This window comes from Bidens hawaiensis, unplaced genomic scaffold, assembly GCF_021521415.1.
Source record: "Bidens hawaiensis isolate Kalapana, Puna unplaced genomic scaffold, B.hawaiensis_p1.1 tig00002423_1, whole genome shotgun sequence".
NCBI classification, from domain to species: domain Eukaryota; kingdom Viridiplantae; phylum Streptophyta; class Magnoliopsida; order Asterales; family Asteraceae; genus Bidens; species Bidens hawaiensis.
In genome coordinates this window covers 38,960-51,657 of record NW_027491133.1, presented here as the reverse complement: position 1 = coordinate 51,657, position 12,698 = coordinate 38,960, and the positions used below count along the sequence as shown (strand labels likewise).

Sequence of the window (12,698 nt, the reverse complement as noted above, 5' to 3'; positions counted from 1 at the left end):
TGTTAAATAATTGTTTAAGCGTGCTTATTGTTAGATTTTAGTTTCTAAAATCATTTATATAAGTTCTATGGTTATGGGTTTGTAGAATCTTACCTCGGTCTTAACCCGAAACAAGATCCGAACCGAAAACCAAACTTTCGTTTAAATACCTTATTGTTAATTTTTTGGTTGTAAAACTTAAGTATCATTATTTATACTTAATTATACAAGTTCTTTTATATTTGGGCATGTGGCAATCATCCATGAATTTATTGGGAGATGGAAACCGAACTAAACCGATTTTCACTCGATTAATACACACAAGTGTGTTTTTAGCTATCAAGACTTGTATAAATCTTTAAAAATACTTTATAAACTGATTTTAATTATTTACTTAAGTATTTGGAAATCTTGGATCCAACTTGATCTAATAACAAAGTTTGGACCGACAAAACCGAACACTCGCTTAACGGACGTTGTTAGTTCTAAAACAATAGAACTACGTACTTGGTTAAGTCTTATTAAATTTTATTGAGTTATCTCATAACATTCATTATTTTGGAAAGTTGACTTTGGGTCTGACCAATTATCAAGACCCGAATCAACAACCCGAAACACTTGTTAAACCCGTTTTAGTATCTATATTATAAAGGAACTTGTATTCTTGCATTTTTATCCACCTTATTACTTAACATAGGTTGAGTAAATATTAAGGGCTAGATACTTTATGTAACACCCCGGCTAAAGCGGAAACGCCTGAGTGTGACGTACAGATTGCCCTAAACACATGTGACACTATTAAGTGACAATATTATCATTAATTAATTAAACATCAAGTACACAAGTTTGTAACAAGAAATACAAGAAAATACAAGAATAATTAACAACTTGTCCATTTATTAATATAACCTAAGTTCTAGTGTCTTCTCCGTTTCATCCTCTAATCATTATACCTGTAACATATATATAAAATAAAGTCAACTAAATGAATAGCTGGTGAGTTCACACAAGTTTTGATATACGTACATAAAAATCATACAATTCCATGAACAAGTGTAAATGAGCAAGTAAGGTCCTTTCCAGTTGGAATTGTGCACCAACGTACGGATAATGAGGCCCTTTTCCACTCATAACAACAAATGTATTGAGCGCAAAGGGAGGCGTATGATCATACTGTATTGAAGTAATCCATGTGCAAGTAATTTTGAGCAAGTAACAAGTAAACACACAAGTCCATGTAGCGAATTGTAGTTTGTAAATAACAAATAAACGAAATTGTAATTTGGATAGGATATATATGTTACCCCCAAAAGTAGTAAAAGAGTAAAAAGGGGGTGTGAGAAACTCACCTTGATGTTGAAGACAAAGTTGAAATAAAACCGAAAGAGCGTAAATGAAACCGAAGGAATTGAACATCACGAACTAGAATTAAAAGTACAAAATTAATTATTACTAACAACTTAAAACAGGTCGGGTTGTCGGGGATTAGAGATGTTATATGTATATTTTGTTATGGAGTTGGATATTATATTATTTATTGTAAAGCTTCAACGAATTTTAAATGAATTATTAATTTAATATTACCTTAAATTAATATATTAATATTTGTTTTTAGGAATTATGCGTTATTTAAATATCTATTTCATTAACTTATGGCAAATGGGGACTTGAGAATTTTTAATTAGTTTAACAACAATGAATAAAGTTTATAAAAGTCATTTGATGTTTATTAGTTTAAAAATGAGTTGTAGATACATAATTATAACTTATTAATACAATATTAATAATTTATGATTAAACGTTTTTAAAATCCAAGTAACATAATTAATTAATTTTACTAATTAATTAACTTAAATGTTTTGCATGAATTATTTTAAAGAAATTATAAATATTAGTTTATGTTGAAATAATATAAACAATAATTAATTTACTCAATTATTAATTTAAAGATATGAAGTATGTTATATCTATTGTTAAATGTTTTAAATAAAATAAATTTTTATAAATCATCTTATTTAAAAGAAAGTTTATAAGTTTATGATGATCAACAAATCATAAGATTTAGATAGATATATATTCATGTTTGTTCTTGCATAATAACTAGGTTTGATCCAAGATTTAGAAAAATCATAGTGTTTATCTTGGATATCCATGATCATATTGATTCTTAAAACCAAAATATAAGATTTTTATGATAAAAGTAACATGATCATGAAGAACAACTTATGAACAAGTATGAACATTCAAGATAAATATCAAAACAATAGCTATAAAATGGATGAAATGGTAAAAACTTACTTGTTAATGCTCTTAAGCTTAAGAAAATAATGTATTTGGGTGTGAAAATAATGGAAGATTTGTCCTCCTTTTATAGTGAAAATATAGAGTTGTTATGTCTTATGGAATTAAAGAAATTAAATCATGTTTAATATAATTAAAACACAAATTAAAAATAGTTTAATGGTCATTCAAAAGGTTTAACTATTTTAATAAACTTTATGTAATTAAAACATATATTAGTTTTTTTATTGGTTAAGTAATATAATATGAAAAGATGATGATAATGATAATAATAATGATAATAAAAGTAGTAGTAGTAGTTAAATAATAATTCTAGTAAATTGCATGAGACATATACATAAATGTTTGATCTTGATTATGAATGTTTTAAATGAGTATGTAATACTACAAAGGTGGTGAAATGTATAATTGCATAGAACTGATCACATAAAATACATTAATGAAAATTGAGATTAATTAATAATATTATAAAAATATATAAATTTAAATAGAAACAAAACCGAAAATTTAAAATGGGTCGAGTTTTCGGGTTTGAAAAATAACGAATGTTACACTTTAACCCGGTTTCGAGCAAACTTATATTTTTAAAAGACTATGGTTATGTTTTTCTTAATTATCTACATTTTAAACCTTAAACTTTAAATTGTTTACATTTCCTATCATTTATTTTATTTAAAGACTTGCTTTTATCTAGACTTGGCTCGTTAAACCTCATCCTCCCGGTTACTCGTAATTTTACCGATAAAGTTTATTACTTGAATGTGAGTACTTTTCATACCCCGTTTTCCATATTTCGTTTTGGGGGTCATATTGCATACTTATTCAAACTAAATGCTTTATATTTGAGTCTTAAACCACAAATTTATTATATACTTTACTTAAATAAATGCTCGATTTGGTGTTCTATGCTTACATGTGAATATGCTTATGTGTTTACCGCTTTTGGTTGGTTGATTCATAAATCCGTAAATTATCTGGTATTCTCTTATAGCACGGTGTCGTTAATGTATTCTTATTAACAATCTCATGAAAATCCGAATCTATTTGGTATTCTCTTATAGACGGTATCGTTAATGTATTCTTATTAACGATCTCATGGAAATCCGAATCTATTTGGTATTCTCTTATAGACGGTGTCGCTAATGTATGCTTATTAGCGATCTCATTTATCCAAATTGTTGTTATTATTTATAGTTTCGTATACAAGTTGTAGGAATTTCCTATTATATACTATTTTTTCAAACTATGAAATTGTTCACCAACCTTTGTGTTGACAAATTTTATTTTCTGCAATGTTACAGGTTTGACTTTAGTTTGACTCGAGAACTTGAAGAAAAACGTTACCAAGACTATTAGGATATTAGCAAAACGAACAATATATTTGTTTACTTGTATTCAATTTGTTTTGTATGAACAAGATGTGTTGTTTATCGATTTATGAAATAAATGAGTTGATTAAATATCGTAGCTTAAATAGCGTCTTGTGTATTTGGGCAATCCGTTGCACCCGGGCATGTTCCGCCACCTTTGGTCGGGATGTGACACAAATCATGTCCTTTTAAAGTTGAGTCCTATATCTCGCTAGCTTCTCACTGGTCCAAGTATAAATATGGTCAGCGACGAAGGATATTAAGGGCCAGGAGTGGCCCCGTCCCCTTGGTTTTTCGCGAAAAAATTGTAAATTTAGTCGTTTTTCGTTCGAAAATTTTTATACGTAATGCAACTTTACCCGTTTTCGACCAAAAATATGATCCCAGCCCCACTCGTTTTTTATTTTTTAAATACATTTTGAGTCCAACCCCCCTACATTCGTGTCCAAGCTTCGGCACTGAATCAGTCAGCAATAAGATCAATTCCGTAGCAGGAGACACGCGACTCATAAACCCACCAATGTGTATGACAAAATGGCCTTGCTATAATTAATGAAAATTTTTGATTGACGATGGCTAGCCGTGTTCCTAATTTACAAAGGATCCGATCGTTGAGAGAGAACGAACGACAAAATAAGCGACCGACGAATGATTTAGATTCGTCGTATTTTTTATTCCGTTTCGTATGATCACAATTGATTTTTAATGATTTTCATATTGTGAATTGGAAAGAAGAAAAATTAGACTGAAATAACTAGTATTTTTTGAAAATCAATTGAGATGAAATTGAATACATATTATAGAGGGGTATTTAAAGACATATGAAACATCTCAAAGCAGCTGGTTAGACCGAGTTAAGAGTACTGTAGTTTGGTTTTTGTTTTGAAAATCCGCATTTACGCTGTGTTTCTAAGTTTACTTAACGAGAGAAAGGAAAGGAAATTCTTTTCCCTTTCATCTCCTTTCTCTTTTTCTTTTCCTTTCTTTTCAATTCTTTTCATTTTAGAAAGAAAGTTTTCCACCCACTTTTCTTTTTTATTTTACCGTTTTTCCTTTCCTTTTTTCCCATTAATGAAACTTGGGAACACACCATTTTAATTTTTTTCCCTTTCCTATAAAAAACTAAGGAACACACCATTAACGTTCGGATGTTTATTTGTGGCCTGAAACCGGCTGTTTGATTCCAGGTTTTCACGCGGATCGAGAAACATTTGAAATCCGCCCGCTTTGTAAAGAAGCGAACCTAAGCCAGCTTGTCACACCCCGACTAAAGTCGAGACATACTGGGGTGCAACGGATTGCTCAAGAACACAATGACACTATTAAAGTGACAATATTTACTCAACTTATTCATTTCATTCAATAAATCAAATACATCTTGTTCAAAGATTATATACAAACAATTAGAACAACATCTAATACATTAAAGTATCCCAAAGGTATAATCTAAGTTATAAGTCTTCATTCTTCATAAGCATCCTAAAAGTAAACATGTAGCATGCGTAAAAATAGATTTGATCAACACGAATGTTGGTGTGCAATACACTAGTTTTGAGTATATATAATATAATGAGGCAAAATCACAATTCATATGTGTAAATAGAATATAGCAACAACCATTGTAAATGTAAATAACTGAGGATCCCTTCTGGTTTGATAACAACCAAAATACTCCGATAATGAGGCCCTATTCTACTAGCACAAGGATAAAGTTTTTAGGGGTGCGTATGATCATACTTATTGAGGCTCCACAACAACATCAAAATAAACACTCGTGCACGTAATCAATTTGAGGCATAAAAAAAGATCGAGCAAATATTCATATAAACACAAAATGTTGAATTGTGGATTTAGTATTGAGGCCATAAAACATGTAAGTTTAAATATGAAACACATGTCACCCCCAAAAGTATAAAAGCGTAAAGGGGGAGTGTGAATGTGTGATTACTCGCTTGGGATATGTGACTTTGGTGTAGAAAAGGTTTAAGAAGAAGCTTCAGGAAAACGAGCTCAAAGAGTTATCGTACGAGTCCTAGGTTAAAAAGATCTTTAATTTAGTAGGATGTATTGAGAAAACTTAAAGTAAAGTAAGAGACAAGTAAAAATAAATAAACAAAGTTTTGATGTTTAAAGTGTAAAACTTAAGAAATTAAAGTGACGGTTTGAAAAATAAGTTATCACGAAATCGAGTCTTAGTGTTTTTATCCGTAAGTTTTACTTAACCTTTGTTAAGTAAATGTGCGGGGGTTGGTTTAATGCAATAGTGGCGACCCCTTGTTAGATAAATACCAAAACAGGATTTAACGAGCGTTTGGCTTAATTCGGTTCGGGTCTTGATAAGTTGTTAAGTCCGAACTCGACATTCCAAAGTGTCATATATTATGAGATAACTTATTAAAAATATAAACTTAACTAACTTAGAAGTTCTATGAGGAAGAAACTCCAAACGTTAATATTTGAGAAAACATTATAATCGGTTTATAAAAGATCTTGAAAGAAATTATGAGATTTGATGGCCCGAAACACAACTAGTGTGTTTTAAGCGAGTGAACTCGGTTTAGTTCGTTTTGTTTGGTTTGGTTGGTTCAAGACTTGGTATATGACCAAGTTTGGGTCCAACAAATCCATATCATAAAAATAATACAAAAAGTAAATGAAAGAACTTAAACATTTAATCTTACATACAAATTGTTTTAAAACATTTAAATAAAGAGTTTAAACGGGATTTCGGTTTCGGTTCAGTCCATGACTCGGTGTGAGACCGAGGTTGGTTGCCGGATACCCAAAACCATAGAACTAATACAAACTCTTAAGACTCAGATCTTAAACAATTACAGAAAGCTTAAATGAATCAAAATGATAAAATGGACTAAAATACCCATTTCATGTAAATTTGCCTTAGAATGACATAAACACCTAATTCAACCATTCCTAAAGAAGGGAAATAAAGAAGAAGGGTATTTAATTACCAAAAACAGATTCAAATCAAATATTATCTTCTGTCTGACTTCAAAAAGTCAAACTGTCAAGAACTTGGGAAAGAAGCTTATAACTCTAATTTGAGAGAGTTTGGAGTGATAGCAGCTGGAAATGAATGGAATAGGGTTAGTATATAAAGAGGAAAAGTTAGAGCCTTGCCAGCAAGCTCAACAAATGAGATTACACGCACTAAAGATTGTTAGTTGGGGGTTAAGGAGTTATAATAAACAAAAACGAGTTTGAAATCTGGTGCAGGTAGGTGGCCGCCACCCGCAACCATCTCACCCTTCCTGGCCGCGCGGCGCGGCGCCCATGGGGGTGGGTTGGTTCCCTTCTTTGGTTCTTTGGCGAGTTAGGTCCCTGAAGTTCGTTTTAAGTCGTTTTAGCTATAAAAATGTGTTTTAAGATACCGAAAAGGTTGTTATCTTGATCCAAAAATTGTAAAACATTAATGAAACATAAAACCCAATAGTTTATTAATAACGAATATTCCGAAAGACAAATCGGATCGGGTTTACCGTACAAACACATATATAAATCAAACTGAAAATGATGAATGTCACACAACTGGCTCGTTGGCTCAAATGTTTTGACTCTTTAAAACTAAATGTCAGGTTTTATTAATATATATAAATTATACCCAAAATATATACCTAAATTTAACATGTGTTCAAAAGTAAAAATACTTAAAAATAAACAAGCTACTGGTTGGCTCAGGTTTTTTCGAATCGAGCTTGAGCTCAACATTTTAACTCGTCAAAACAAACAAGCTGAGTTGAGCGAGCCAAAGACTACACGACTGGTTTATAACCGTACATTCAACGATTTATTTACACTAATTCGGATATTACAACAACAAAACCACAACTCTAATATAACAAGAAGTGTGGGTTATTTGTTCCTTAATTATTTCTCACACACACGAATTTTGAATTATTTTGTTTATTATTTACATTACATCATAGAAATTGCACAGTAACAATGTTGTCCGTTATGGTAGAATGCAAAATGCGAATAGTGTACCTCCGGGAGTAAAAGTCGGTGTAATAGCCACAAGATTGAATTTGTAACCGTTGCCGACATGCGCACAACCATTGCTAATAGACATGCCACCGTACACGGTGGCTCCTGTGTCATACGACCATAAAATTTCTCCGGTTGCTGCACTCATAGCATAAATAGGTCCGGTCCCATTGGTTGACCCAGCGAACACAACACCGTTGGCTAAACTCACTGGGCCACTTGCAGTCGCGTTGCTAGGATTTTTAGTTGACCACAAGACATTCCCGTTTGCGGCATCTATGGACACCCATCCGCCGCTATTTTTCGTGATATTTGACGGCTTTAGTGTAAAATTACGTCGCAGCCCATTGGCAATGTTTGTATAAATTGCCTTACCGTCCGTCGCTGAACCCCATATACCTCTTCCACTTGTACTTCCGGGCCCCGCTTCCTACAATAACCATTTTACGGTCTCATCACACATACATACATACATACACACACAAAAACATTAACATTGTTTAATAGAGTTTATGTTTTCGGTTTGCACATTAATGGCATGTCCCTTCCAAGATAATAGTATTGCGCATTTGTGATCCTCATTTCGGTTGTAGGTTGGTCGCAAATGGCCAATGTGACTGCTTACGACTGAAATGAGGATCACAAAATGGTAATCCTTTTTTGCGACCGAATTTGTGACCACTTTTAACGACCAAAATAGCAGTGGCTATTGCGACTGATTTTTCGGACCTGTTGCGACTGCACTTTTGTGACTAGAATGTGACCACATTAACTTTCTTTAAATAGTAATTCACATTTTTTATATTTAAGCCAGCAAATATTTCAAGACTTTTAATATGTGACCTTTTGATCACCTGTGCTCTGTGCTCATCATCATCGACTCCATGTCACATCATTTATATGTATTTTGGCCGCACTTCAAAACAAAACAAAAGTACTAAAGTCGTGTAATTGAACAAACAGAAAATGACATTTAACTCAAAATTATAAAATAGATAAAATAAACAAAATCACCAATTTACCCCACTTAACGGACACTAAAGACTGGGTTAGAAAAAAAAGTACTAATATTATATGTTTTTGAAATGTTAGGTATCTAGTTGTAATGAACTCAAAAACAGTACTAAAATTGTGTAACTAAACAAACCACATGTATGAAAATGACACTTAATTCTTTAGTCTTCACACATTTTGCAACTGATTTATTGACCAGGATAATTACGAACAATTTTGCTCAGTCGCAAATTGATGATGGAAGTCAATCATGCGCTATTTTGTAAGGGGTTTCATTCGGTCGAGATAATACTCATAGCGTCACAAGTTTTATGTATTTTTATTATAAACTATGTAATAGAAATATTGTGAAATGAATTGTGACCGTAGACCAAACAATACTACCATTGTCCCGATCCAAACCCCAAGCAATGCCGCTCTTTTGTACCAAGGCCACAATGTCGCGCTTTTTTCCGTGGTCATTAACGCTTAAAATCATCGGTGCTTCCCCAAAATCGACATCCGGATTAGGGCCAGGCGGACACCCCGGCGTAGAAAGATTATTACAAGCCAAAAACCAGATGTCATAACCGCGTAACTGTCTATACCAGTTTATGTGTCCCGAGTCCAAATCAAGTGCTAGAACTGAATTGGAATGGTTATCAGGCTCAATGCACTTATCTTCTTCGGTTGGTGTTGTTTGGTTGTTTTGTGCTTCTTGACACTGTGTGACATTTAACGGGGCGGAATATAAGTTTCCAGTTGCGATGTAGACTGCATTGCGGTTAATGTCGATTGACGGACTGCTGCCCCATAAGGCGGCGCCTGCATATTTGTTGCTACTACCGTTGTTATCTGGCAACATGTAGGTTTGCCACAAGATGTTACCATTTGAAGCATTTAACTTGAAAAATGCCCCTCTAAATGAACAACATGCTTCAATACTTGAAATAACTTCTTCAGCTGAAGATGTTCCCACGTAGAATGCGCTACACACAATCATCAGTTTATATAATACGTATCAATAACCAAAATAACCGATTTGCATGAGAAACCAATGATTCAGTTATGATTTTCTGTTAACCAGATTTTATAGTTCGATTATAGTTACATGTGTATAAATAACCAAATTAATCAACATTAAACCATCCTTTTACCTTTATATGTTTTAAAAATAATGTTTAACTAGTAATTTACCCGGACACGCGCTGCGGCGGGCTCTAGACGTGTGTAACATGTACAATGTATTAACAATAGTTGACAGTTTACGATGTTGCAAAATGCAACATTATAGTTATATTGTTAGTAATGTTACAACTTACAACATAACTATATTAGTAAATACTCTTAAATAAAAAAAATAATTGAGAGGAGATATTTCATATTGGTATGTAGCGCGATCTCAAAGGCTCAATGCTTTAAACCTAAATAGGAAGTTGTGAAATCTATACAAAAGTTTTGTTATTTATTTAAGTTTTGCTATTTATTATGTCGCTATTGTTGCTTAAATAAAATTTAATAATTTACTATTACTCATCATCATCGAATGCCTATATAGTCAAATAAAGATTTGTGTACAGGTAGAACGCACAAATAGTTAACCTGTATGAGGGATAATATTTGACTTTAAATAATATAGTAATATGTAGTTTAATCTTTAACAGCTCATAACGTGAAAAAGATGACTAGGGGTGTTTAAAAGTATCTGAATCCGAATTTGTATCCGGATTATTTGATAATTTGTATTCGAACTATCCGAAATTTCGGTTATCCGAAAATTTATGTAAAGTTTGTTGGAACATCAAAGTCGGTACCTAGAAAGTCAAAATAAAAATAACTGATTATAGATTTGTTTATTACCGAAGCTACACATGATTCACATGAATTGATTGAATATTTTGAAATAGGAAAACAGAATAAAATAACTTATCATATTAAAATACAATTTATTATGTATTATTGTATTTGACTTTGTGCACTTTTAAACTCAACTCGTGCAAATTGCAATCAATAGTCAACAGTTTTATTTGTTTCGAAATCAATCTTTCTATTATTTTTTTATAGAGCTAGGTATGGGTTGTCTATGCCAATAGCCTTGTTATTAGTAGGTGTTTTAGTTAGTATGGTTGTTTAGAAAAATTGAATTTTTTTTTCTCTTTTCTAGGAAAACAATCCCATTCAAACAAATGAACACGAAATAAAGATACCTTTTATGATAAGTTCCCGACATGGTGATAAGAGCTGCATAATGCGGATCGAGTTGTGTAGACCAGACAAGCTCACCGTTTGCTAATGTTAAGCGCCAAAATATAAGCCGGCCCATAAATCCCAACGATCAAAAGATCACGAGCAACAGTAGGGGTTGATCTTGACAAGGTCCAGTTGACCCCTCTTACATATCCTGTTGAATTAAGCCCGGTTAGCTGCCCGAGATTGTGTTGCCATATGACCGACCTGTTTGATGCATTAAGTGCGTATATGTTTCCATTCCAACTCAGGAAATAGATGGTGTTTTCGTATATTGCTGGCGTAGCGATTATATCTTTTCCAGCTACAAACTTCCATTTCAGCTTAAGGTTAGCTACTGTTTTAGGACCGATCTTTGTTTCGTGATACGCGTATCTACGGTTGTGTAGATCTCCACCGTGATTCGTCCAGTCAGAATGCTATAAACGTTATACAAATGATGGTTACAATAGTTAAAACAAGTGTTTGTGTTGTTTATAGATCATTAAAATGACATCAAATTAAACACATACCTTAGCTGACGTTTGGATAATTAGGAACAGCCAAACTAGTATGAAGAAGTAGAGGCAATTGGGTGCCATTAAAATGATAGGTTTGTTTCCCAAAGGTTACTTGTAATGTCTTTCAAATAAAACTTTATGCAGATTTGGAATTTAAATGATGTTTCTTTCCTATTATACAAGTTTCATTGTTTTAAAATATTTAAGATATAAGCAATGTCAAAGTGTGTACCTACCTCAGCTAAACTGATCCTCAACATTTAATAGTGTTACAAAAACAATTAAGAGAATAATGATAAGAGAGAAAAAAAAAACTAAGTTGACAAGCTAGCAATTTATAAAATGACTTAGTAATATATATAATATAATTAGACGGGTGCTCGCGCGATGCGGCGGTGAACAAAAATCATAGTAATCATGTAACAATTGTGGATGTTCAAGGTTCATTTGAAACCTTAAAAACGGTTAAACCAATTATCACTTTTGGTCAACCAGTTTCCGAATGTTCAAACCATAGCAAACGGTTTGGTTTATGGTTTATACAGAAAATTGGCCATATAAAACCGGACCGGACAATAAACTTATTATTGAAGCTCAATGCGTGAAATCAAACCATTAGTAACGATTCTGTTTAAAGTTTCAACGGTTCAGTTTCGGTTCTCACTGACAAAAAATAGAACCAACGGTTTGGCTCATGGTATATCTTAGAAATCGTTAAAAGCGAATTGTGAACACCCATATGTAATATGTTTTTTTAAGAAAAAAAATATAGCAATACCATACTTAAATTAACGACAATAAAATACTTATTTTTATGGTGCAATTTTTTTTATAGAAAATGTTAACGTATGAAAAAGTTATGGCCGTTGAAAAATCGTTGATGGGAAGTTATTTACAATTAAATCTAAAATGAATATATATATATATATATATATATATATATATATATATATATATATATATAAAGATGAAGGTCTAAAGTAGTAACTATTTTTTAAGTTTACAAAAGTTGAGTAAGTTGAGGGGGCATGGTTGTAATTATTTCAAGACATATTTCTAATGGACAAGTTTGTCCATATCTTACATGCTATGTAAGGTGTACCTTAGGCATTAAAAATTGTAAATTACTTAAAAGTTGGGTGTCTTAATTTTCTCATGTCTCATGTATTATATATAGTATAGATTTAGGAAAAATCCCCAAAATACCATATTTGACCAAGGTTTTCCAATTTTAGTCCAAGACCAAAACAAAATCCCAAACTAACCATATTTTTCTGTCAGATCCGACCAAAACACTAACCGATCC

General features: G+C 32.3%; 1 pseudogene; it reads right to left on the bottom strand.

Annotated features, from left to right (window-relative positions):
• Positions 1-7,620: 7,620 nt before the first annotated feature.
• On the bottom strand, positions 7,621-11,473 carry LOC143619251 (uncharacterized; annotated as a pseudogene).
• Between the last annotated feature and the right edge of the window lie 1,225 nt (positions 11,474-12,698).